We start from the raw sequence: 27,573 nt of genomic DNA on the forward strand, positions 1-27,573 counted from the left end.
CTGCAGCTGCCAAAAAAGCCAACACAGTGCTGGGCTGCATTAACAGAGGGATAGAATCAAGATCACGTGAAGTATTAATACCACTTTACAATGCCTTGGTAAGGCCACACTTGGAATACTGCATCCAGTTTTGGTCACCATGATGTAAAAAAGATGTTGAGACTCTAGAAAGAGTACAGAGAAGAGCAACAAAGATGATCAGGTGACTGGAGGTTAAAACATATAAGGAATGGTTGCTGGAATTAGGTATGTCTAGTTTAATGAAGAGAAGGAGTAGGGGTGACATGATAGCAGTGTTCCAATATCTCAGGGGCTGCCACAAAGAAGAGGGAGTCAAGCTATTTTCCAAAGCGTCTGAAGGCAGGACAAGAAGCAACGGGTGGAAACTGATCAAGGAGAGAAGCAACTTAGAACTAAGGAGAAACTTCCTGACAGTTAGAACAATTAACCAGTGGAACAACCTGCCTCCAGAAGTGGTGAATGCTCCAACACTGGAAGTTTTTAAGAAGAAACTGGACACCCATTTGTCCGAAATGGTATAGAGTTACCTGCCTGAGCAGGGGGTTGGACTTGATGACCTCCAAGGTCCCTTCCAACTTTATTATTATTATTGTTGTTGTTGTTTTTGTTGTTAAATATTCTGGGCTTCCCTCTTTTATATAGGACTTCATAGAATCACTGTGCCTCTGACATATTTTACAGATAGACCTAGTTTGGCTCTCTGATTTTGATCACTAACACATTTTAAAATGGTTTTACATGTGGTCCTCAATTTAGGCCACGAGTGAGCCCAAAATTTATGTTGCTAAATGAGACAGATGTTAAATGAGCTTTGCCCCATTTTATTACCTTTCTTGCCACAGTTGTTAGGTGAGTCACTACAGTTGTTAAGTTAGTAGCCCGGTTGTTAAGTGAACCATTTTCTTGAGCACAGGTTCTCCTCAGGGCTGCATCCTAAGTCCGCTGCTGTTCACCCTGTTGACCCATGACTGTTGTGCTAGGTTTGCCACCAACCATATTGTGAAGTTCGCAGATGATACAACAGCAGTGGGCCTTATTTAGGATGACAAGGTGGAAGCTTACCGCAAGGAGGTTGAGGGGTTGATGAACTGGTGTAAGGAAAACAGCCTAGTTTTAAATACCGGAAAAACCAAAGAGATCATTGTTGATTTCAGAAAAGGCAGACACAGCCACACTCCTCTGTGCATCAATGATTCACTTGGGGAGATGGTTACCAGCATCAAATTCCTGGGTGTGCAGCTAACGCGCAGGCTGGCTTGGTTGCTCAACAGTGAGAAACTGGTGAAGTGGGCACAGCAGCGCCTGCATTTTCTGCGTCGCATGAGAAAAGCACATCTTCCTTCCCCTGTCCTGACCACTTTCTACAGGGGGACGATCGAGAGCATCCTGTCATACAGCATCACAGTCTGGTTTGGAAGCATCACTGCTTCAGACAGGAAGGCGGTGTAGAGAGTGATGAGGATGGCTGAAAAGATCATTGGCAGTTCCCTCCCTTCCATCCAGGACATAGCACAGAAGTGTTGCTTGAGCAGGGTCCACAAGATTGTCTGGGACACTACACACCCTCTTCATGGCCTGTTTCCCTTGTTACCTTCTGGGAGGAGGCTTCGTGGTATCCGTAGCAGAACATTCAGATTCAGCCATAGTTTCATTCCATACAGCATTAACCTTGTGAACTCTCAAGCTTCCTCCTTCCGTTATATATTCAAGATGGCAGTATTTAATATTTATTTGATATGTACAGTATATGTAGGGGTGTGGATCTATACATATGTTGTATATAGTATGTTTAGGTGTGTGTCATGTATGTGTTTCACTTTGAGAGTGGGCAACTAAATTTCATTTTTGATGTGTGCTGTTATGCCCACAGGAAAAAAATGACAATAAAGATTATGTTATCTTATCTTATCTAATCTTGTTTCCTTGTTGACTTTGCTCATCACAAAAGGTATTCACATGGCCCCAGGGCACTGCAACCGTCATAAATATGAGTCAGTTGAATTTTGATCATATGACCCTGGGAAAGCTGCAATGGTCATAAGTGTGAAAAACGGTCATGTCACTTTTTTCAGTGCCATTGTAACTTCAAACTGTCACTAAACAAAATGTTGTAAGTCAAGGACTACCTGTATCATATGGTGGATCTTTTAAATTTTTTAAATGCTGTCAGCTGCCTGGAGTCATCTGTGGGTAACTTGGGTGTCTATATAAATTTGTTAGTAAATGCATAAATAATAAATAAATAAACATCCCAGGTATAGCGGAACTAGGTTATTCAAAAGATGAGCTGCAGCATCAGATCAGAGCAGTGTTTCTCAACTGTGGCAACTTGAAGATGTGTGGACTTCAACTCCCAGAATTCCCCAGCCAGCAAAGAATTCTGGGAGTTGAAGTCCACACATCTTCAAGTTGCCAAGGTTGAGAAACAGCGAATTAGAGCATTACTCAAGAGCTTAGCAGCTATGCAAAAGTTCTTCAAGTTTAAGAGGGCATCTGCAAAATCAATATTTATCTAAACTGACACATGACACATCACACACACACACACACACACACACACGTACACATATACCAGAGCAGCTAAATGACACAAAGCAGTAATTGGCACTCATGCAACTAGAACAGGTTTATTTCACACACAGAATCTCTCGGGGAAGCAGACATTCTTGATGCTTGCTTAGAGTATCCATGGAGTATCCAGAAGATGAGTTGGAAAGGGAGTGTTTGGTTTATTTTGGTGGGTATCGGGCAAATGGAGAATCTTCTGCAACTTGTCTCTGTTAAGGAAAATGGAGAGAGGACAAAGCTGAAACAGAGCCTTCTCAAATGCCACAGCTATGCAGTTTGTCAACATTTGAAGCCAAGAACAGATTATGACCCTTGATTTCCGGAAACAGCCTTTTCAACCTCTTTGTCTCAAACCCCACCCTGGACTACATACCATCGGCACCTCGTCCAACTTCTTAAAAGCTGGTTCCTTCGGACGGCAGCATTTTATCAAGAGCACAACTGTACCAATGAGTAAGACGAAGACGAAGAGGCAGATCACAACCACCAGGCCTGGTTTTGTTGAAAATGATGATTCAGGGCTAACCTGACCTGTGAGAGAGAGAGAAAGGATGCAGCCCTAGGATTAGTGGATTTTTAGAATCCAACCCCGGCTTGAAGGGAGAACCACAAATAGTCAGGAGGAACATACGGCCACAGTTCCAATCTCGGAAAAGGTGCAGAGCATGTGTGCAGATTGTGTTATCTGATTCTACTTTTCTTTAGCAAAATCATCACCATCATCTAGCTTCTAGACCAGTGTTGTTAATAATAATAATAATAATAATAATAATAATAATAATAATAATAATAATAACAACAACAACAACAACAACAACAATAATAATAATAATAATAATAATAATAATAATAATAATAATAATAATAATAATAATTGGAAGGGATCTTGGAGGTCATCTAGTCCAACCCTCTGCTCAGGCAGGAAACCCTATACCATTTCAGATAAATGGCTGTCCAATCTCTTCTAAAAAACTTCCAGTGTTGGAGCATTCACAGCTTCTGGAGGCAGGTTGTTCCACTGATTAATTGTTCTAATTGTCAGGAAGATTCTTCTTACTTCTAAGTTGCTTCTCTCCTTGATTAGTTCCCACCCGTTGCTTCTTGTCCTGACTTCAGGCGCCTTGGAGAATAGCTTGACTCCCTCTTCTTTGTGGCAGCCCTGAGATATTGGAACACTGCTATCATGTCCCCCCTTGTCCTCCTCTTCATTAAACTAGACATACCCAGTTCCAGCAACCGTTCCTTATATGTTTTAGCCTCCAGTCCCCTAATCATCTTTGCAGCTCTTCTCTGCACTCTTTCCAGAGTCTCAACTTTTTTTATATATCATGATAACCAAAACTGGACGCAGTATTCCAAGTGTGGCCTTACCAAGGCATTGTAAAGTGGTACTAACACTTCACGTGGCCTTGATTTCTCAGACTCAGCAACATTAAGATGTGTAAACTTCAACTCCCAAAATTCCCTTAAGGGAATTCCCTAGGGGATATCTGGAAACTGAAATCTTACACATCTTAGAGGAAGAAAGAAGAAGAGACTGGACAGCCACTTATCTGGACTGGTATAGGATCTCCTGCTTGAGCAGGGGTTTGGACTAGAAGACCTCCAAGGTCCCTTCCAACTCTGTTATTCTGTTAAAGTTGCTAAGAACTGACAAATCTTGATCAAATTATATATATATTTGCAATCAACATTGGAAAGAGAAGAAAAGTAGAGAAAATATACAGCAATAGTAAAAGATGCAATATTTAGATAAGGCGTAGCCTACAGCTTCTATACATGGCACCATGTGCGGTTTGGTGCCAAACCAAGATGACGGAATAGTTTTTGTTCTTTGTTATATGACCTGCACAATGCATAGCTTCCTTGTGTGTCCATTATTCATGGATTTATCCATGCAAGTCTCTTACCAGCACCATGCATTTAGCAAAAAGATGAGGTATGGATTCAGTGATTTATACTGGTTTTTCAAGTGACTCCAGAAAACATTCCTGGATTTAACTAACTCATCTGGATTGCAAAAACCTGGATCACACCAGAAAGCAGTGGAGCTGCAATTTTCTGTATTTGGCTCTCCCCATGTTTGGAGACAGGTATGGTGGTCCTACCTCATCCTTGTAAACAGAGTCTGGGACTTTTTTTGATTTAGCGCTTTGAAAAGATGCCTCTTCCATCTCTTCTTTATCCCTTGGATGGGAAAAACTGACATGCTTTTTGCAACAAAGGCTATTGTCAGACTGCAGTGCCACCTAATGGTTACTTCAATCAGTTTGTTCATATTCCTGCCTTCCTTTGTATATGGTAGCTACAGAACAGCCCAAAATTCAGTGGGTCAGAATTGATCGCCGGATCTCCATTACAAGAGAAAAAGCTCTACAGGTTGAATTTCTTCAACCATAGCCATAGCAATAGCACTTAGACTTATATGTTGCTTCATAGTGCTTTACACTTTTACAGCACTCTCTAAGGAAGGCTAAGCCATTTACAGAATCAGCATATTTGGCAGAGAAGGAATGCTGTGGATACCATCAGCTAGGGTTCTCTATCTGGCAGGTCCCAGGAGATGTGCCTTCTCTGCCATGGCATCTGTCTTGTGGAACATCCTTCCCTCCAAAATTAGATTAGTTTCATCCCTTTTGTCATTTTGGAAGGCCCTCAAAACCTGGTTATGTTAGCAGGCCTGGGTCTTGCAGGAAATGGGAGATCTGCTCAGATGGCTCCATTGTTGAGGTAGCCATTTTTCTCCTTTCTTCACCTAAGGCAGGGGTAGTCAACCTTGGTTCTTTTATGACTCATGGACTTCAACTCCCAGAATTCCTGAGCCAGCAATCTGGGTCCTCATTTTAAACCTCAGAAGGATGGAAGACTGAGTTAACCTTTAACAATTGTTAAATGCTACTAATTGTTCTGTGGGTATATTAAATATTTTATTCAGGGAGACAGAATTTTCTACAGATATATTTTTATGCATTTTTACACTGTTTTAGCTACCTTGAAGATGCTGGTTTGAAGAGAAGAATATATATATTTGCCCCTCACCAAGACATACTGATCCACATATTGATCAATCAAATGGCAAATAATACTTTAAAAGAAGTAATACTTTAAAAGAAATTAGTACTAGCATTACTAAGTGGCAAAAATCCAGATCCACTATAATGCTACTTGGCATTACAGAGGATTATTTTTCCCCTTTACTGCAACCATCTAGTAACCATCCAGATGTTTGTAGTTTAAATATGTTAGCCCTAATGAACTGGAATGAAATAAAAGTTTGACAGGATGGGAAATTTTGAGAAATATAAGGATGCTAATTGGAAAGAAAGTTAGTAATCACATGTAGTATGTGCCACATAGGTGTATTTCCGGTGGTATTCACGCAAGCATGATTACTGCTATTTACTAAGATGTGCTGTGGTCACATCCAGTGCTTTAATTATCTCTCTGTAAAGATAACCAGCTACAGGGTGGGGCTTCAAGGCACAGGTGAGAAACCAGGAGACTGTCCCACATTAGTCACGAAAGCCAGCTGAGTGACTTTGAGCCAATCACCAGAGGAATATGAGTTCAAGTCCCTCCTTAGGCAGGAAAAGTGGCTGGGTGACTTTGGACCAATTATCAAGAGACTGTAAGTTCTATTCCTGCCTTATACATGAAAGCCAGTTGAGTGACTTTGGGCTAGTCACTGTCTCTCAACCCAACTCACCTCACAGGGTTCTTGTGGGGAAAATAGAAGAAGACAAGAAGCATGTTCGCTGCCTTGAGATAAAAATAACATAAACATAACAAAGGTGGAATAAAAATAAATAAAATATATGGTTGTGGCCTCCATTTTGACATTTTTGATGCATGTAAAATGAGGGACCACCTCTCCCAGTTATTTCAGCCTGCCCCAATACATTTGGCAGAGAAGGAATGCTGTGGATACCATCAGCTAGGGTTCTCTTATCTGGCAGGTCCCAGGAGATGTGCCTTCTCTGCCATAGCATCTGTCTTGTGGAACATCCTGCCCTCCAAAATTAGATTAGTGTCATCCCTTTTGTCATTTTGGAAGGCCCTCAAAACCTGGTTATGCTAGCAGGAAATGGGAGATCTGCTCAGATGGCTCCATTGCTGAGGTAGTCATTTTTCTCCTTTCTTCGCCTAGGGGTTTGTATATTTTGTTTTTCATACTATTTATTTCTTAATATAGATTTCTATATTTTTATAGCTCTTGTTTTGATATTTGTGGTTTTTATCTGATTATTATATTATATAATTATATTACTATTATATAATAAATAAATAAAAAGGTAGGGCTTCCACCTTAATACAACTTAACTGCTTTGACACCCCCCCAACAGATAACTCTGGATCTAATCCAACTGACTCCTGATCAAGTTAATATGATTTATTTATTTATTTATTTCATTTATACCCCGCCCTTCTCCCGGAGGACTCAGGGCGGCTTACAGCCAGTTTAAAACAATCCCACATAAATACCAAATACAAATCTAAAATAATTAAAAATAAATATTTGAATTGGCCGCTCTATTAAAATTTTGTTAAAACCAATTAAAACACCCCCTAGGCCAGTCCTGCCTGCTGAAACAGCCAAGTAATGCCTGAATGCCAGTAATCTTGATGATAAGATTACTGGCATTCAGGGAAGATGCTATGACTGTATCATCTTTGTCTTCAGTTTTTTAGTTTTGTCCCTACTGTTATTTTAATATTTTAATATTTATGTTTTTTTATTGTAAGCTGCCCACTTTGCAGAATGAGATGAATGGCATAGCAATTTAATTAATAGAGTTACAAAATTCCCTCTTACCTGCCTGAGTGGTGCCATTGATGGACTCAGCCATTTGGCTAGTGAGAGGCTCTTTGGATCCGGTAGGAGATATCATGGTGACCCCGTTGCTGGTGGAGTAGTTTGTTTTTGTGATGCTGTTGGTGGCTTTGGCGGATTGGGGCATAGATGAGCTGGCTGCTTTTGAGGTGACATCTGCTCTGCTCTGGGTTGTATTTGAGACTGTTAGAGCAGCTGTGATTGATGTAATTGTTGTTGATGCCTCCAGGAGACTGGGTGTGCTTGTGTTATTTGAAGCAGAAAGGCTGTCTGCAGAAAGACTGAATAATCAGATAGACAAAGTGTACCAAAATCGGTTTCATTACCCATTCTTACCCATTGTGGCTTAATGGAGCCTCCAGCTCCAACTGCAGTTTATCTTCAATTATTAGCTACTGAAGGAGACATCATTTACTGCCTTTCCGACCTGCTAGTGGACTTTTTGAAACATATTATTCTTGCTGCTGTCAAAAACAGGGAATAGACAGGGAGATTTTTACCCTGCTTCAGGCTATCTATTTTACAACACTTGTAAGCCACCTCAACTGTCAACTCTGTGCGAGTTATAGCAATAAAACCCTGTCACACCCATCAAATACATCACAAAAATGATAACAGAAAACAGTCTCCAAATACAGCAAATAGGGCCATCCAAACATCAGCGTAGGTTTCTTTGGCTCAGTGGAAATATAGGTGGTCCTCAACTTACAACCACAACTGAGCCCAATGTTTCTGCTGCTAAGGAAGAACACTTAGAGGTTAAATGAGTTTTGCCCCATTTTATGACCTTACCTGCCACAAATGTTAACTGGGTCGCTGCAGTTAAGTTAGTAACACGGTTGTTAAGGGGAATCTGGCTTCCCCATTGACTTTGCTTGTCAGAAGGTCGCAAAAGGTGATCACATGACCCCGGGACACTGCAACCGTCATAAATATGAGTCAGTTGCCAAGCGTCTGAATTTTGATCACGTGACCATGGGGATGCTGCCACGGTCATAAGTGTGAAGAACTGTCATAAATCATTTTTTTCAGCGCCATTGTAACTTTGAATGGTCACTAAATAAACTGTTGTAAGTTGAGGACTCCCTGCATAAAAAGACAGCAACTTGATCATGTGCATTCATAGCAATAGAACCTTCCTATGGAGAGGCAGTCTATCACCTTACATGCAGACACTGAGGACAAATAATAGTTTTCCCTTAGCTTTCCTTGACCTTTACGTTTCCTGGTAGTCTTGTGTGCTAGAGTCCAAATCCATTCAAATCTTACATAACAAGATAAATCAACATCTTTGTGCCCTTCAGAGCTTTTTGAAAGTATCACATTTTCTTTCCCTACAAAATGTCCTTGCGCTGGTTCTAAAGTGTTTCCCAAAAATAAACAATAGCTTGATGCTAAAACTTCAGGCTTGTTTTGCTGCTGGAAAGAGTGTTTCCAGTTGTGTGGGTCTGTGAACATTCCTTTTCAGTGGGTAGCATCTTGTACATCAGGATATCACAAAAGGAGGGCTGTGTTAGTCTAGGGCAGGGCTTTTCAACCAGTGGTACGGGTACCACCTGTGGTACATTGGCACCTGGCAGGTGGTACGCGACCATCCTAGAAAAGTGGTAGTGGGGAATGAGCTGAACCGGTGGCAGCACCGTACAAGCCTGAGCGAGAGACAGCTGGAGCTGCAGGGCTGCCAGGGCTCAGCGGAAGCACCAGGATCAGTGCCACTTTCCAGCTGATCGGTGCTTCGGGGCTGTCAGGGCTCAGTGGAAGCGCCAGGATCCAGCTGGAACTCGGCGCTGATCCTGGTGCTTCTGCTGAGCCCAGAAGAAGCGCCGATCAGCTGGAATGTTGCAGCATCTCCAGGGTCGTGATTTACATTCAGATGCTTGGCATCTGATTCATATTTATGACGGTCAGTGTCCCAGGGTCATGTGAAGTGACCAAAACTGCTGCAACCACCCAGCAGACGGGGGGGGGGAATAAAAACCAAACACCCCCCACCCCACCCCCACTGCCAATCCTCAACAGAAATGCTTACAACAATGAAAACCTTGGACAGGAGAAAGAGCACCGCCGGGTGGACAGGCAGGTGTCTTGCTCAGCTGTGGCTTGGGGGCCACTTTTTTCAGTGCCACTGTAATTTCCAACAGTCATTAAGTGAACTGTTGTAAGTCAAGGACTACCTGTACTTTTATCACTTTTTTCCTTTTTTTTTTGTCATCAAGTTTTTGACACCTTGCTAGGCGACTGGTGGTACTCGGATACTGCCCTGGTCTAGGGCAGTGATGGCGAACCTTTTAGAGATGGAGTGCCCAAACTGCAACCCAAAACCCACTTATGCATCGTCGGGTGCCGGGTGGGTGTGGCCCATTCAGTGGGTGTGGCCCATTGGGTGGGCGTGGCTGCGGTGGTAACAGCAGACTAGGTGGGACTAAAAAGTTCAATCAATCAATTCCAACTTTGCAAGATCTTTTTTTTTTCCCGCGAGAAGTTGAAATTGACAGATTGATTGAACCTTTTTTTTTTTTGCACATGGCGGCGGAGGCCTAAAGCGAAAAGGTTTTATAAAACCCAGCTGAAGGCCTAGGACTGGGGCGACGGCGCACGTGCCCACAGAGAGGGCTCTGAGTGCCGCCTCTGGCACCCGTGCCATAGGTTCGCCACCACTGGTCTAGGGTAAGGTAGCAAAAAAATTAAAAAATAGCATCTTTTCTGACTTTATGCAACTTAACGACACATGGGGAAAAAGTGGGGAGGCTTTCTGGGAGTTGAAGTCCACACAACGTAAAGTTGCCAAGGTTGAAAAGCATTAATCTACATGGTTCCTGTCCTGCAGGAAATCCATCCATCCAGGCGGCCTTTTGCTTTCCTAGCTATGGTAACTATATCTCAAAGAGCTCTGGTTGAATACATGGATTGGAAAGAGGGTGAAGCAAATGCTAGCAAACAGTCCAGTATCAGGCACAGTTAGATGCAATGGGATTTGATTGGAGAATACCAGCCCATAGATTTACCAGCCTGGAAGTAACATTAATTAACATATTAGTGGCACAAGATAGGGCAGTGGTGGCGAACCTATGGCACAGGTGCCAGAGGCGGCACTCAGAGCCCTCTCTGTGGGCACGTGTGCCGTCGCCCCAGTCCTAGGCCTTCAGCTGGGTTTTATAAAACCTTTTTGCTTTAGGCCTCCGCCGCCATGTGCAAAAAAAAAAAAAGGTTCAATCAGTCAATTTCAACTTCTCGTGGGAAAAAAAAAGATCTTGCAAAGTTGGAATTGATTGATTGAACTTCTTAGTCCCACCCAGTCTGCCCTTACCACCGCAGCCACGCCCACCCAATGGGCCACACCCAGCCAATGGGCCACACCCACCCGGCACTCGGCGATGCATAAGTGGGTTTTGGGTTCCAGTTTGGGCACTCAATCTCTAAAAGGTTCGCCATCACTGAGATAGGGCTTTGAATGTCAGCGTTAAGTGAATAAGTGCAGCAGTAGTCTGGGACCTTCAACCCTATGATGCAAAAACTTGCCCATAAAATCACTCAGAATTCATTGTAAGGTTGGAGCCTACAGTTTCTCTCCAGTGTCCTCCCTGTGAGACACACAGTGCAATGCAACAAGCAGGGAAAACGAAAGTTAAAAATGTTTATTGCAGTGGGGTAGAAAGTATCAGGCTGCTTTCTTTATCTGCCCTTACTATACAAATAATACATTTATGCAGGAGATCAAATAGCAGTACTCCAACTTCTGAGCATGAAAAAAAAGCACAGTTTAATTAGAGTCTATGGAGATTCTCAGTCATTTAAGTCATGGTTGTCTCAAAAATGCTTTTTTTCAAGAGGCAACTGGATTTTCAGTTTAATTAGTTCCCCCATCGCTTGCTTTCTGCCAAGTTGAAAGCTTTGCTAAAACCAGGCAGATGGATATAATACGATTTGGAAACAGTTTGTTAAATAGCATACTGTACACTTGTACAAAACTCCCCTGCTATAACCCAGAAACTGCTTGATAGTCCTTCCACATTATCAGCATACAGGTAGTCCTTGACTTACAACCACAATGGAGCCCAAAATTTCTGTTGATAAACAAGACAGTTGCTAAGTGAGTTTTCCCCCATTTTACAACCTTTCTTGCCACAGTTGTTAAGTGAATCACTGCAGTTGTTAAATTAGTAACGTGGTTAAGTGAATCTGGCTTCTCCATTGACTTTGCTTGTCGGAAGTCACAAAAGGTGATCACAGGACATTGCAACCATCATAAGTACATGCCAGTTGCCAAGCATCTGAATTTGGATCACAGGACCATGGGGATGCTGCAATGGTCTTAAGTGTGAAAAACAGTCATAAGTCACTTTTTTCAGTGTCATTGTAACTTTGAATGATCATTAAACGAATTGTTGTAAGTTGAGGACTACCTGTATTTGAAGCAGGTTTATTCTACTGATATCATGAGCTTTTGGAATTATTGCCTGAGTTGTATTAATTTAATTACTGTACAAGAAGCAATGGATGGAAACTAATCAAGGAGAGAAGCAACCTAGAACTAAGGAGAAATTTCCTGACAGTTAGAACAATTAATCAGTGGAACGACTTGCCTCCAGAAGTTGTGGGTGCTCCAACGCTGGAAGTTTTTAAGAGATTGGACAATTATTTGTCTGGAATGGTACACGGTCTCCTGCTTGAGCAGGGGGTTGGACTAGAAGACCTCCAAGGTCCCTTCCGACTCTGTTATTCTGTTATTCATTCTTTAAACTCTGGTTTGAATTTTAAAGAAGGATTCAATGATACCTATTGCTACATAAGGGCCAATGGTGATATTTTCCAGTGTGGTATTTTCTATACTCTTGGAGAACCATTCATAGGGTACTCATCCAACAAATATAGAGTGCTGATTATCCAAATTGTAGCCTCACTTGTAAGTCTACAAATATATATATCGGATAGAATATTACAGCTTAAAGCACATTAGAAATTATCTACCTTAAACTTATCTATTGGTGTTAGTTAAATAATTAACTAAAAGAGTCCCATTAGTTTATTGCTGAGGGAGACGCCTTTGGAGTAGATCAAACAAAATGTTTCATGCCTTAAGGCTATACAATCCTAATTTTTATTACTGATCATTGTGCATAATAGAGAGAATTGGTAAGCCAAACTTCTATTTATTAGCCAAGCCTTCAAGAATTACTTTCTAGTTCCTCCATGCTCCTCTCTCTGCCTCTCCAGCAAATAAACAGAATTGCTTACTTCCTCAACTCTCTGAGCAACAGGAAACAAAATCTTACATCCTCTTTTTCACCGAGTGTTGTGGCAGTGGGGTGATTGATCAGAAGAAATCAGGCTATGATCGAGTTAAAACTCATTACTAAAAACAGCAGCCACAGATAATGCTATGAAATCCTTCATCTTCCTAGAAGTGTTTTAAAGATCTCTGGAAAGGTGAAAGTTTTCACAGCATTAAACCCTAGCCGTTCTTTGAATGCTTTGCTAAAAACCACAATTACCGCAGTGTGTTGGAAAACTGGCCGCTCAACTCACCTTGGCAGATTAAATTGGCTTTCCTGCAGAATTTAGATCCTCTAGACCAGGGGTCCCCCAACCCCCGGTCCACTACTGGGCCACAGCCTTTTCAGAACCGGGCCGCAGAAGTGGCAGACAAGCGCACGCATGCAGCTCCATTTGTGTGAGTGGTGTGTGTGCGTGCCCACCACTCACGCAAATGGAGCTCTGCAGGCGCGTGCTCGCCCACCACTCACGCGGTACCATCCCTCCACTGATCCGCAAAGCTGGAAAGGTTGGAGACTGCTGCTCTAGACTAGCAGCCCAATATTCCAGGTTATTTCTTGAACAGCCATTACTGGGTAACCATCAATCATGCTGATTTTTACCCTGTGCAGCTGCCCCAGGAATCCAAAACCTCAAGAGCATCTTCCTTCCCTTGCTACCTACCTTGAATAAGTGCCACCAGTAAAAACAGCACCTGGAGGGCCATGTTAGCTGGCTCCACTTCTCCTGAGGAGATTGGAGGAAAAGCAGCTGTTGGAAAAAGCTCGTCTCAACTGCAAACAGGATACAATCATCTCTGCCAACTCCCAAAGGGGCTGGCATCTAGGCAAAGGTCCAAGCCTGATTTTCGTAGCAAAACCTTGTTAGCAAAACCCATGGCACGCCACTGCCCTCTCCAGGACAGGTGAGGGAAAGCAAGGACTGAACTCACCTTGTAAAAACCCTTCTGCCACTTGCAGTAGTTCTAATTCATTCATCAAACAATTGCCTATTAGGGGGAAAAATGGAAATTTGAATGCCTGAAGCAAACTTTGATTCTGATAATGGGCTTTGGTCATAACAAATAACATCTGAGAACATCTACTCTACAGAAAATCTTGTAAAGAATTGACTTCACAGAGAATTTTGATCCTGGAGTGTGTGTCACTACAATGTACATACCTCTAAACTGGTGCATATGAACAATAGTATATTGGCTTGCAAGAAGGGTTCTGGATTGGAAATTCTAACTTGCATAGATAGAATTGGGGAACCAGGCCTGGGCTAAAATTGGGCTATGCTTGTGCCTGTGGCCCATTGGCCAAAATGTGCCCAAAATGTCTGATATAGTCCTTACAGTGGAGTCCCTGGTGTTTATACATATTGTAGCTATTCAGGTCTTTTTGTTCCTTGTTAGTTTTTTCCTTGTCTCTTTTGAATAGTGTAAAAGGCTGTTTATCTATATGTGCCATCAGAATGTCAGCAATAGCAAATGTAAACATTTGCACACCATTGTAACATTTACACAGCATTCAAAAGAATCAAGGAAAAAGCTAAACAGGAAACAAAAACAAAAAGACCAGGACGCATCCTTGCCAGCAATCAACATGCAGATAAGCAGGGGTTAACACTGGGATTAATACCAGACATACAATCAAGCAGTAAACAATATCCCAATCAAGGGACTACCAACTCAGACAATTAAATAGTAAACAAAGGCCTAATCAAGGATCTATAAAGAAAACAAAACTCCCACCAATACTGACAGGGCAAACTACTATAGATAATCAGAGAGCAAACCGCACTCCCTTTAGCAAATAAGTTTTTACCTAGTTGGAGTAATGAAACATCTGCATGAAAGTAACCCAGCCCAAGAACTCCACAGTTCAAACCTGAGTTATAAATATTCTCTTCTGCTAATAATCCTTACCATTAACGGGGAGTGCTCTACAGGTAGTCCTTAGCTTATGACCACAATGAAGCCCAACATTTCTGTTGCTAAGCAAAACAGTTGTTAAGTGAATTTTGCCCCATTTTACAACCTTTCTTGCCACAGTGAATCGCGGGCAGTTGTTAAGTTAGTAGCACGGTTGTTAAGCGAATCTGGCTTCCCCATTGGACTTTGCTTGTCAGGTCCACAAAAGGTGATCACATGACCCTGGGACACTGCAATGGTCATACATATGAGTCAGTTGCCAAGCATCCGAATTTTGATCATGTCATCACGGGGATGCTGCAACAATGGTAAGTGTGAAAATGGTCACAAGTCACTTTTTTCAGTGGCATTGTAACTTAAAATGGCCACTAAATGAACTATTGTAAGTCAAGGACTGCCTGTATGTGGCATGGGTGAAACATAGGCACAGCCAGATGGCCCCATTAAAGTCATATTTTCCAGTCTGTGAGCTGGCAAATAAGTGTATTACTGTTACTCCAGCCTCATTGCACAGTAACAAGGGCAGGGAATGGGGTTGCCCTTAGTCTTTTAAATGAGGGACAAATTAAGGGGGCTCCCTGGCATCACTTTCCCTTCTTATTGAGCATCACCTACTAGCAGGAAGAACAGCCGTAAATCACTGTCTTTAATTTATGGTGGGATAGGGATGGGCAAGAGTAGAAGGGTACTTAGAATGACCGGCTTAGCCATCTGTCAAGTTGTCCAAGTAAATTGTTTCTGAATGTTTAAAGTCATGTCCAAAAATAGCCATGCTGATAGGGCACAAACACAGAAGAGGAATGCACAAGGAAGAAGGGACAACTATATACCATAGAACAGTGTTCCTCAATGCCAGCAGCATTAAGATCTGTGGACTTCAATTCCCAGAATTCCCCATCCAGCACCGATAATCAATGTCCCCCCCTGTTTTAAAATCACACTCATCTCTATGATTCTATGATTCCTTCTAACCCAGCTTTTCTCAATATATATTCAGCATATAGATAATGGGAGAGTATAGCGCCTTGTCACACTCCTTTGTTGACCTGGAGCCAGTCTGTTTCACCTCGTTCTGTCGAGACCAGGGGGAGGCAACCTTGGCTCTTTTATGACTCATGGACCTCAACTCCCAGAATTCCTGAGCCAGCATGACTCAGCTTGGAAACCTCTCTCTTTCCCCTCAGCATGGCTTGGTCAGGAATTCTGGGAGTTGAAGTCCACAAGTCATAAAAGAGCCAAGGTTGCCTCCCCCTGGTCCAGACTATGGCTTCATACCCTGTGTATGGGTTTTGCATGAGGATAATGAGGTTTTGTTTCAGCAATATGGGTAAAAATATATGGAATGCTTATGGTGACTTTAGAGAGGCGTTGGATGGGGATGTAAAGCCTGGGTACTTTTGTATGCAGTTTATGTCATGTTGCTGAGACCTGCTAGATCAGTGGTTCTCAACCTTTTTAATGCCGCGACCCCAACCAGTCGTAAGTCGAAGACTAAACCGATCGTAAGTCGAGGACTAAACCGGTCGTAAGTTGAGGACTACCCAACCGGTCGTAAGTCGAGGACTTTCCCTGCCCGAGAACGCCGCACATGCGTGGTTCCGCCCCCTGCGCCGGCCGAGGCGTAGCTGGCAAGCAGCAGAGACAGAGCAGGCCGACCACCAGCTGGCCCAGCCCAAGGGAGGTAAGGCACCTGCCGGAAAAGGGGAAAAAAATGGCGGACAAAAAAAATAGCGGACAAAAAAAATGGCGGACAGCCTTGCTTGGCGACCCCCGTGAAATGGTCGATCGACCCCAAATGGGGTCCCGACCCACAGGTTGAGAACCACTGTGCTAGATAGATCCTATGAGCTGTACCAGTAGTCCTCAGTTTACGACAGTGGCCCCCAAACATTTGGCCACCAGGGACCGGTTCCATGGAGAAAGGTTTTTCTGCGGATGGAGGGGGCGTGGTTTTGCATGCTGTTTGCATCCCACGGATGGGGCTTTGCTTGTTTGCGTGGCCTGGTTGCCGGCATGTTGCTGGCAACCGGAGGTTGGGGACCCCTAGTTGACAACCTGGGATCAGAATTTCCGTTGGGATCAGAATTTCTGTTGCTAAGCCAGGTGGTTGTTAAGTAAGTCATGCCCATTTATACAACCTCATTTGCCACGATTATTAAGCAAATCAGTTATTAGGTGAAATCATATCGTCATTAAGCGACTCTAGCTTGCCCCATTGACTTTGCTTGTCAGAAACTGGCTGGGAAAGTTGCAGACAGCAATCACAAGACCCTGGGATGCTGCAGTCATCATAAATATCTGCTGGTTGCCAAGCGCCCAAATTTTGACCATGTAATTATGGGGATGCTATGAGAGTTATAAGTACAAGGACCATTTATAAGTCACATTTTTCAGAGCCATTGTCACTTTGACCATTGCTAAACGAATGGTTGTAAGTCAAGGGCTACCTGCATGGACATCACAATTAATGTCTCAAGGACCAAGTCTGTTGTGAGAGAAAGGTAAAACAGAAGGAATAATTGTTCATTTAAATCAGCTTTAACTGATTTCTTTTCTCTCTTTTTTTGTTTTTTGTTTTAGGAATTTTGTTATTATTTCTTACTCGTTTTCTGAGCTTTGCGTAGTTGGAAAGTGGAGTGTTCTGAGTGTGCATGTGAGCATTGCTAACAGCAGGAATCTCACTTGAGTAAGGAATACTGAAACACATTTTATAACAATAGCAGAAGGTAGATTTATTTACAGGAAGTACCTTATAAAGGTAGACTACACCTAACATTTAGCTAATCTCATTTTACCAGGAAGAGAGTCCAAAAGACGACTATAACTGCCTGCATGTGAACAAAGGTAGAAGGATATGATCTCAGTTTTGCAATTTCTTAAACAAAGAACAGGGAAAGTGATGGCCAAAAATATACGTAAAGTAAACTTCATATCCTACTGCCTCAGTGTGGCCAATAGATCCTCAAGTGTTGAAGAGTGAGGGTAATTTCAACACTGATTTCCTGAAAGGGAACAGCACAATGGGTATGTTCTCTATGCACACAGAATGTTGATAAGAAATTTGCCTTGTTTATAGAAGATTATCCAGATAATAGGAATTATGTTTTTAGTTGATTAAATAAATATTTTAACAGTTAACCAACTTATTATTGCAACCCCCAGATAGGATGACTTAGAGAACGGAAAATATCACCTGTTACGGAATTACATCCACATCGAGGGAAAGATGTAGCAGGGCACCTCAAGGTTCTGTCTTGGACTCAGTGCTCTTCAACATCTTTATAAATGACCTGGATCAGGAGTCCCCAACTTTTCCAGCTCCGCGGACCAGCAGCGGCAAGCAGCAGCAGCGCGGTGGGTGGAGGGAATGGTTTTATGGGTGCAACTAATCTCCCACATGTGCAAATGGAACTTAGAGTGCTTGCTCGCCACTCGCACAGCCCGGTTTTCACTGGACCACAGATCGGTAGAGGTCTGTGGACTGGGGGTTGGGGGTTGGGCACCCCTGATCTAGATGAGAGGATAGAAGAGAAGCTCATCAAATTTGCAGATGATACCAAGGCTTGGGGGGGGGGGGGAACTGCTAACAATCTGGAAGGCAGGCTCAAGATCCAAAAAGATCTTGACAGACTTGAACACTGGGCCCTATCTAACAAGAAGCAGTTTAGTGGTGAGAAAAGGAAGGCCCTGCACTTAGGCAGGAAAAAGCAAATGCCTAGATGCAGAATAGGTGGTACCTGGTTAAACAGCAGTAACTGTAAGAAGGATATAAGTGTCCTAGTGGACCACCACTTAGGTATGAGCCCACAATGTGCTAAAGTTGCCCAAAAAAGCCAGTGCAGTCATAGGATGGTTCAACAGAGGGATAGCATCAAGATCACGAGAAGCAATGGAACCACTATCTACTTCAATAGTTAGGCCACACTTGGAAGACTGCGTCCAGTTCTGGATACCTTGGTACAAAAGAGATGCTGAGACTGTAGAAAAGAGTGCAGAGAAGAGCAACAAAGATGATAAGAGCTGTGGAGTCTTAACCATATGATGAATGGTTAAGGGAACTAGGTGTGTCTAGCGGCCTAATGAAGATAACCATTATGGGTGTCATGATAGTTGTCTTCCAGTACGTGAGGGGTAATCACAGAGAAGAAGGGGTTGATCTGTTCTCCGAAGCACCTGAAGGCAGGTCAACAAGCAATGGGTGGAAGCTCATTAAAGAGAGAAGCAACCTGGAACTAAGGAGAAATTCCCTGACAGTAAGCACAATTAGTCAGTGGAACAGTTTGCCTTCCAGAGTTGTGGATGCTCCATCGCTGTAGGTTTTCAAGAAACGATTGGACACTAATTTATCTGGGATGGTATAAAGCAGTGTTTCTCAACCTTGACAATTTTAAGGCATGTGGACTTCAACTCCCAGAATTCCACAGCCAGCATTGCTGGCTGTGGAATTCTGGGAGTTGAAGTCCATATGCCTTAAAATTGTCAAGGTTGAGAAACACTGGTATAAAGTCTCCTGCCTTAGGCAGAGGTTTGGAGTAGAAGACCACCAAGATACCTTCCAGCTCTATGATTCTATGTTTTTATGTTTCTAAACTAACTTGAACCTGTGGTTGTAGGCTAAAGCTGGTAAGGAAAACAAAATATAATGTGAAGGAGTTGAGGGGAAAATATAAAAAATAAATGAAAAGTCAAGAGACTACTGGTCTGTCGCAAGGGGAAGGTGAAAAAGGATTGCAAGAATGGGAAACAGAAAGAAGGCAGAGCTGTTTAACTCCTTTTTTCTCTATTTTCACTCAGAAGGAATAAGCCCTACTCACTATGTTAGGAGGAAAAGAAGGGAATGCAGCTCAGGATTTATTTTTTTAAAAAATGGTAAGAATTCTTCTTGCTACCTTAAATGAGTTCAAGTCTCCCAGCCAGACAAATTACATTCCAGGATGTTGAAATTCCTGGCATAAGTTGATCTCACATTGTAACTCTTGAAAACTCTTGGACACACTGGTAAGGTTCCAGACAACTGGAAAAGAGCAAATATCATTGCAATACTCATATATGAGAAGGAGGAGGACAGAAAAATGACAAAACATTTACTTTAATCTGTGCAAGAGGAGAAAACAGAGTGGAGTTACTTAGGAAAGAATGTTATCATTATTGGGAGCTAGTTTGGGTTGACAAGAAGTCATATCAAATCAATCTTATCTCTGTTTTAACCTTAATAGATAGAGGATACTTGGAAATCAGCAAAGCGTTTGACAAGGTTCTTGTGATAAACAAGATGGACTAGAGTTAGACAGTATTGTGGTCAAGTGAATTTGCATCCCCTTCAAACATTGCATCCAAACAGCGCCTGCATGTGGGTCTAAATTGCCTGGGAGAAAAATATGCAGGGTTCCCCAGGGCTCTAGCCTAGTGCTATTCAATATTTTTTAATGAATGATCTACAGCAGTGGTCCCCAATCTTTCCGGCTTGCTGGCCTGGCCGGGGGGGGGAGAGAGGGGATGGTACTGTGTGAGTGGCAGGTGTCGCCCCAGCATGTGCGGTTCCATTTGCACGAATGGTTGGCCCGTGTGCCTGCCGCTCGCACAAATGGAGCTTTGTGCGTGTGCTCACCCATTACTCACACGGTCCAGTTCCAAATGGGGCAAGGCCCGGTAGTGGGCTGCGGTCCAGGGGTTGGGGACCCCTGATCTAGAAAATGTAAGAATGCCTAACGATCAATATTTTTCTGCCTTGGTAACTTGAAGATGTCTGGACTTCAACTCCCAAAAATGGAGATATGATGGGGGTCTACAAATATCTAAGGACTATCATGTGCAAGAGGGGCTCACTGTCAAAACCAAGAAAAAAAAAAGAGTATTGTAGGACCAAAGAATGGAGATTAAAAGAAAGGCTGAATATTAGGAGGAAATTCCTGACAATCAGAATTGCCAAATAGTGTAACCACCTAGAATAGTGATAGATTCACCTTTGATAGAAGTTTCCAAGAGAGAGGTGGGTTGCTATCTATGAAAATGGTTTACCGGATTCCTACACTGAGCAGCAGATCATACATTCTATAGTATGAGTTATCCATTGGGAATCATGGGGAAAATGCTGAAAACCAAGCCTGCAAAACTCAGATGATTTGAAAATTACAATATAATATAGTTTATTTCAAGTTGGAGGCTAAAAGATTTGCTGCTGCTCCAAATCATGCTGTTGACAATTATGCCAGTTCAAATCAATATAGCAGTGTCTCCCCAAAGAATGCTGGCTAGGGAATTCTGGGAATTGAAGTCCACAAATCTTAAGAGTTGCTGAGGTTGGGAAATACTGCAATACATCTTTGGTCATTATGCGTATTGAAGTCCAATTCATCAGAAGCCAATGTGATTATGCGTATTGAAGTCCAATTCATCAGAAGCCAATGAAGAGAAGCTGATTTTGATAGGGGTAAGAGGCAAAAAAAATGTTTTTTGTTCTTTTATGATCTTAGCCTTTGGTTTCTTATGTCTGTAGGTAAATAAAACTCATACCTTCTTGAATTAGAAAAACATTGTTTGAATTTTAAAAAAAAATAGATAAAGGCTTGCTAAGCATTGTAAGCATTGGCAACTGCATTTTTCCTCCTAACATCTTTCATTCTTCAAATTTAATTTTTGGAAAAGTCAATTTCCAGAACAACTAAATCTGTAATAGGAAATCACTAAAGTCCAAAAATAAACTGTAGCTTTGGAGTTTGCTGCTGGCAGAATAAAGGTTTTAGGGATTTTTAGTCCATACGCATATGGAGAAATAGGAAATGAGCAATAGCTATATTTGGAGTAAAGTTTGCAATGTAGAAATAGAAAACTCTCAGGTGGCAACTCCCATACAAGGAAAAATTGATGGCTTTAACATTCTTAAACTCACCAGTAAGGGAAACAAATGAAAACCCAACAGAAGCATTTTTTATGAGAAAAAATAATCCTAGTGATGTTTTCATATCACATAGCATTCTTCACCAACCATTACAGTGATGCTACTGTAATGATAAATATAAATGTATAATATAATGTATAACATTACTGCGCATGTCCAAGATGGCGGACCTACTGTGGTTTGCTCCGTAGCGAGCGGAGCTGGCAAGTGAGAAATGGGGGTGTTTTGGGGGCGTCTTGGTGGCCCGCTGTGACTGGGTGGGTGGGTGACCCCCCGCTTCGACCTGCCATGGCCCGTTCGGGCCGTTTTCGGCCCGTTTTTGGCCCGTTTTCGGCCCGCTTTCGATCCGGGCCTGGCACATCCGGCTGCAGTTGGGAGGACTCGGGCAGCCGGGCGGTGGAGGCCCTGGCTCCGGCCCGTTTTCGGCCCGTCTTCGGCCCGTTTTCGGCCCGTTTTCGACCTGCCATGGCCCGTTAGGCCCGTTTTCGGCCCGTTTTCGGCCCGTTTTCGGCCCGCTTTCGATCCGGGCCTGGCACATCCGGCTGCAGTTGGGAGGACTCGGGCGGCCGGGTGGTGGAGGCCCTGGCTCCGGCCCGTTTTTGGCCCGTCTTCGGCCCGTTTTCGGCCCGTTTTCGATCTGGGCCTGGTGCGTCCGGCTGCAGCTGGGAGGATTCGGATGGCCTGGTGGTGGAGGCCTCGGCCCCGCTCTCCTCCGGCCTCGTTCCCTGGCTTCCGGCCCTGGAGGGTCCAGCTTTGGTCCTGTTCCGACCGGTGGAGGACTTGGCACGGCTTGGAGGATCTCGGCTTTGACTTGGTCTCTGGCCGTCGGAGGCCCCGGTGTGGCCTGGAAGGCCCGGAAGATCGTGGCTTTGACCGTGCTTTCGGCTGGCAGAGGACCCGATACGACCTGGAAGACCTTGACTGTGGCCCCGTTCCCGGCTGGCGGAGGACTTGGCATACTCCGGTTCGAGAGTCTGGCGGGCTGGTGACTTGGTTGGAGGAGGAGTGTGATCTGGTGGCCTGGAGGCTGGATGGTGGACTTGGTTGGGCTTTGGCCTGGCTCACTAATTTTACCAACTCTACCAACTCCACGAGGATTGTTTTCACCCCCCCTCTCACCCCTTTCTGGTTTCTCACAGCCGGACTTGTTGCTATTGAATGTTCCACAGGACGGTTCTGCTGGCTCTGCGTGATTCCCCCGCCGCGCAGACCTGGCCCAGTACACTCTCAAGGGCCCACCTTGATGAAGGGGTGTGGAGCCCCGAGAGGTGGTGTGCAGNTTGAATAAAAAACAACAACAACAAACCACACAATCACTTTTTGTGATCCTTTTCATCCAGGTTGTAACCTTCGATGCCGGAGGAGTGAGTGGACATCCGAATCACTGGTCCGTTTATGCCGCCGTCAGGTAAATGAAGGTTGCGCTGGGGAATTCTGGGAGTTGAAGTCCACCCGACTTAAAATGCCCGAGGTTGGGAAACGCTGCTTCGAAAGATGCGGAAGTGCAATTCCCAGAGTTCCCCAGCTGACCCACGCAAGGAATTCTGGGAGCTGCAGTTCTGAAAGCGGCGTTTGAAGATGGGTGGTCGGGCAAATCTTTTTAAATAAATAATATAAACGCATCTTGTTAAAGCCGAGGACTATAGACCAGATCTTCATAACTGAGTACAGGGAGTCCTCGGCTTACGATGATTTGTGTAGTGGCCGTTTGAAGTTACAACCGCCCTGAAAAAAGGGACTTTTTCACCCTTAACGACCGTCGTGGCATCTCTATGGTCACGTGATCAAAATCCAGGCACTCGGCAACTCATATTTATGATGGTCACAGCGTCCTGCAGTCATGTGATCCCCTTTTGCGACCTTCCGACAAGCAAAGTCAATGGGGGGGAACCAGATTCACTTAACGACCGAGTGACTTAATTAACAACCGCCGTGATTTGCTTGACAATCATGGTAAAACGGTTGTAAAATGGAGCTTGGCTCACTTAATAGCCAGCAGCAACAGAAATTGTGGTCTCCATTTTGGTCGTTAAGTCGAGGACCACTGCAGCGATCCACTTAACAACCGTGGCAAAAACGGTCGTAAAAGGGGGGGGAACTCTCTTCATAAAGGCCTCTCTTAGCAAGAGAGATCTGGGGTCGTAAGTCGGGGACCCCCTGTCGTTCTTTCTCAAAGTCCGTCTTTGGGCTGCAAAGCCACCTCGCCCATCCCTACAATGGTGGGGCTTCCAGCGCTCAGAATTCGCACCTGGGACAGTTTCAAGTTCCGTGTTTATTGCCTAAATGTTTAGATTGCTTTTTTTTCTCCGGAAAAAGCTTGGGAGACCTCGTTAGTTCTCAACTACCTTGCTGCATAATAAAGCAATATTTTTTTTTCTATATTGTGTTTTTATGGCTTGTAAGCTGCCTAGAATCTCCGTGAGCGAGTAGGCGGCTATGTAAATGTTTTAACTAACTAACTAACTAACTAACTAACTAACTAGCTAGCTAGCTAGCTAGCTAGCTAGCTAGTTAGCTACACAAACAAACATCACAAACCTGTTTGCTGAAAGGAAGGGGGTGGGTAATTTTTGGGATTTCCCTGTTGGCACCTCATCCACGCAGCAAGCGGGTGTTGTGTAACACAACACTTGGCAAAAGAGAAAAAAAAGTTTTGAAGAGGAGGCTGCCCCCTAGAGGTCTTCCAGAGCAGCAAGAACGTTTGGAGCGGCTTGCAATGAGCAGTTGTCCTTTTGTAAGGAAGGTTTGGCTGTGCCCTACACGCACACAAACACACACACACACAGACACACAAACACACAGACAAACAGTGGAACCACCTGCCTCCAGAAGTTGTGAATGCTCCAACACTGGAGGTTTTTAAGAAGAGACTGGACAGCCATTTGTTCGAAATGGTATAGGGCAGGGTCTTCCAACTTGGCCCTTTTATGACTTGTGGACTTCAACTCCCAGAATTCTGGGAGTTGAAATCCACAAGTCGTAAAAGGGCCAAGTTGGAAGACCCCTGCTTATGGACTTCAACTCCCAGAATTCCTCAGCCAGCGTGCCTGGCTGAGGAATTCTGGGAGTTGAAGTCCACAAGTCATAAAAGGGCCATGTTTGAAGACCCCTGGTATATAGGGTTTCCTGCCTGAGCAGGACTAGATGACCTCCAAGGTCCCTTCCAACTCTGTAACAACAACAACAACAACAATAATAATAATAATAATAATATTCAGGCTCAAGTTTTTTTTACGTCTAACCCTCCAACCAGGTGGATCTAAATCACTAGGAACAGCTTGCCTCCAGAAGTTGTGGGTGCTCCATCCCTGGAGATTTTCAAGAAGAGATTCTGATTGTCTGGAATAGTGGAGGGTTGCAATAGTGGCGAATATCTGTCACTGTGGTTTAGGATGACAGTGAAGGTTCCTTCTCCGAGCTTGTGGGTTGGTTCCCAAACATTTCATTACCAGGCTAGTGTTAAAAGAAAAATCTTCATCGTGGTTCAGTCCAAGCCGGGAATAAACAACATGGAGACTGCTTTAGAAAGAAGGTTGCAGTTTATTGAAGAGGAGAGCCAGACAGAAAGATGGCTCTGGAAGAAAAGAGAGAGAGAGCACATGTAGGGAGTGGGTTTTTATACCCTCTGGAGCCTTTTGTTTGGAGTTGTTTCCTGTTCCTGTTTGAGGCTTTGTATTTCCTGTGTCATGTATTCTGACCTGACTCTGGGTGCGCCCTTTGGCATCTGTGAGTTAATCCTATTATGCCCTGTCTTAGAGTTTGAGTGGGGTGTGTAGATTTTAGGTCTCTTTCTAACTTCTAGCTGGGGGGCTCCAACCTTCCTGAATGGATTATCACATCCGCATTTCTACAGAGCTGGTTTCGGCTTGGGGGAGGGAGACTTGGGGCTATTAAGAAAACTAGGCATGCTTTTCTGCCTCTTCAAGATCCTTGGAGGAAATATATTTTCCTGCCCTTTTCATATTTCCTTCTCTGGGGGGCTGACTTCTCACACTAGCTAACATCTTCAGCGGAGTTTAGGGGGCGTCAGTGTCGGTGTTCATCTGTTTGTAAGGGCTTTGTGTGGTCAGTGGGTCTTGTGATGGTGAGGTCACGCCAGGTGAGGGTCTTGTGGTGGGTCTTGTGATGGGTGAGTCACCAGTGAGAGTCTTGGGATGGACCTTGCGATGGGGAGGGTACGTCGTGTCAATTAAAAACCAAGATCCACGGACACCGGATGGCAGTCAAACACCACGATGCCAAATCCTTAATCTCTACCCACACCGACACCGAACGGCACCAGTTCTATTGGAGCAACGCAAGAATCATCGGCCAGGCTACCACCCACCATGCTTCTGAGTTCATGAAAGCCTGGCACTCCACAAGCCGTTCCATCGACAAGAGACATCGACCGACAACCAGCCTACGAACCTCTCAGAACCCAAATCAACCGCACAGCCAACCAGAGACAGCACCGACCCTCAACCATCCCGCGCAATCCCCCCAATCAGCACTGCACCTCCCAATGACCCTGATCTGATGTAACCTCCCCATCATAAGACCCATCACAAGCCTCTCACTGATGACTCACACCTGATCCATCATACAACCCCCCACAAGACCCATCACAAGACCCTGACTTGATGGGACCCTCACCTGGCCTGACCTCACCATCACACGAAGCCTTGATAAGCAGAAGAACATCGACACTGACATCCCCCCCAAACTCCGCTGAAGATGTTAGCTAGTCTGGTAATGAAACGTTTGGAAACCAACCCACCAGCTCAGAGAACGAAGCTTCATTCCCATGGCATAGGATCTCCTGCTTGAGCAGGGGGTTGGACTAGAAGACCTCCAAGGTCCCTTTCTGCCCTATTACAGGTAGTTTTTGACTTACAACCACAATGGAGCGCAATGGTTTTGGTCGGCAAGCGAGACAGTCCAGCGAGTTTTGCCTCCATTTTCCGACCTTTCTTGCCACAGTTGTTAAGTGAATCCCTGCAGTTGCTAAGTTAGTGACACGGACGTTAAGTGGATCTGGCTTCCCCGTTGACTTTGCTGATCCCAGGACACTGAAACCATCTGTCAAGCGCCGGGGAAATAAGGAAACCATCATCATCATCAATACATGCTGGTTGTCAAATGACAGAATTTTGATCATGTGACCGTGTACATGCTGTGACGGTCATAAGTGTGAGGACCGGCCCTAAGTTACTTGTTTTCGGTGCTGTTGTAATTTTGATCGGTTGCTAAACAAGCAGTTGTAAGTTGAAGAGTACTTGTATATCTACTCACCTCTGTTTTGTTTCTTCTTCACAGGTCCTTGCACTCGGAGAGGAAAGTTCTAAAAGGTTGGTGTTTGTTCATAAACTGGACTAGAAGACCTCCAAGGTCTATTCTATTCTATTCTATTCTATTCTATTCTATTCTATTCTATTCTATTCTATTCTATATTTTCTATTCTATTCTATTTTCTATTCTATTCTATATTCTATTCTATTCTTTCATAATTCCATTCCATTCCATTACATTCTCAATAAAGATTCTATTCTGTTCTGTTCTGTTCTATTCTATTCTATTCCTGTTTCTATTCCTGTTTCTATTCCTGTTTCTATTCCTGTTTCTATTCCTGTTTCTATTCTATTCTATTCTATTCTATTCTATTCTATTCTATTCTATTCTATTCTATTCTATTCTATTCCTGTTTTTATTCTATTCCTGTTTCTATTCTATTCTATTCTATTCCAGGGCTTTTTTTCTCATAGAACGCCCAGAACGGAATTCTGGCACCTCTTTTGCATGGAACCTTGTAGGGTAGGCAAGGCAGGTTGTATGACGTGTGTGAGTTCCGGCACCTTTTTTTTTTTTTTTTTTTAGAAAAAAAGCACTGTTCTATTCTACTTTCTATTCTGTTCTGTTCTGTTCTGTTCTATTCATTCTGAGCTTTGGCCTTCATGACTCCGTCCTTGCAGATTCCAACTGGTTCAACTCCCAGAACGCCCTAGCCTGTATGTTGAAGTCCACCCATCTTAGAGCATGCTGGATGAAGAATTCTGGGAGTGGAAGTCCGCCCATCTTAGAGCATGA

The sequence above is a fragment of the Protobothrops mucrosquamatus genome, unplaced genomic scaffold (assembly GCF_001527695.2).
Source record: "Protobothrops mucrosquamatus isolate PMUCROS unplaced genomic scaffold, P.Mucros_1.0 scaffold6, whole genome shotgun sequence".
Classification (NCBI taxonomy): Eukaryota; Metazoa; Chordata; class Lepidosauria; order Squamata; family Viperidae; genus Protobothrops; species Protobothrops mucrosquamatus.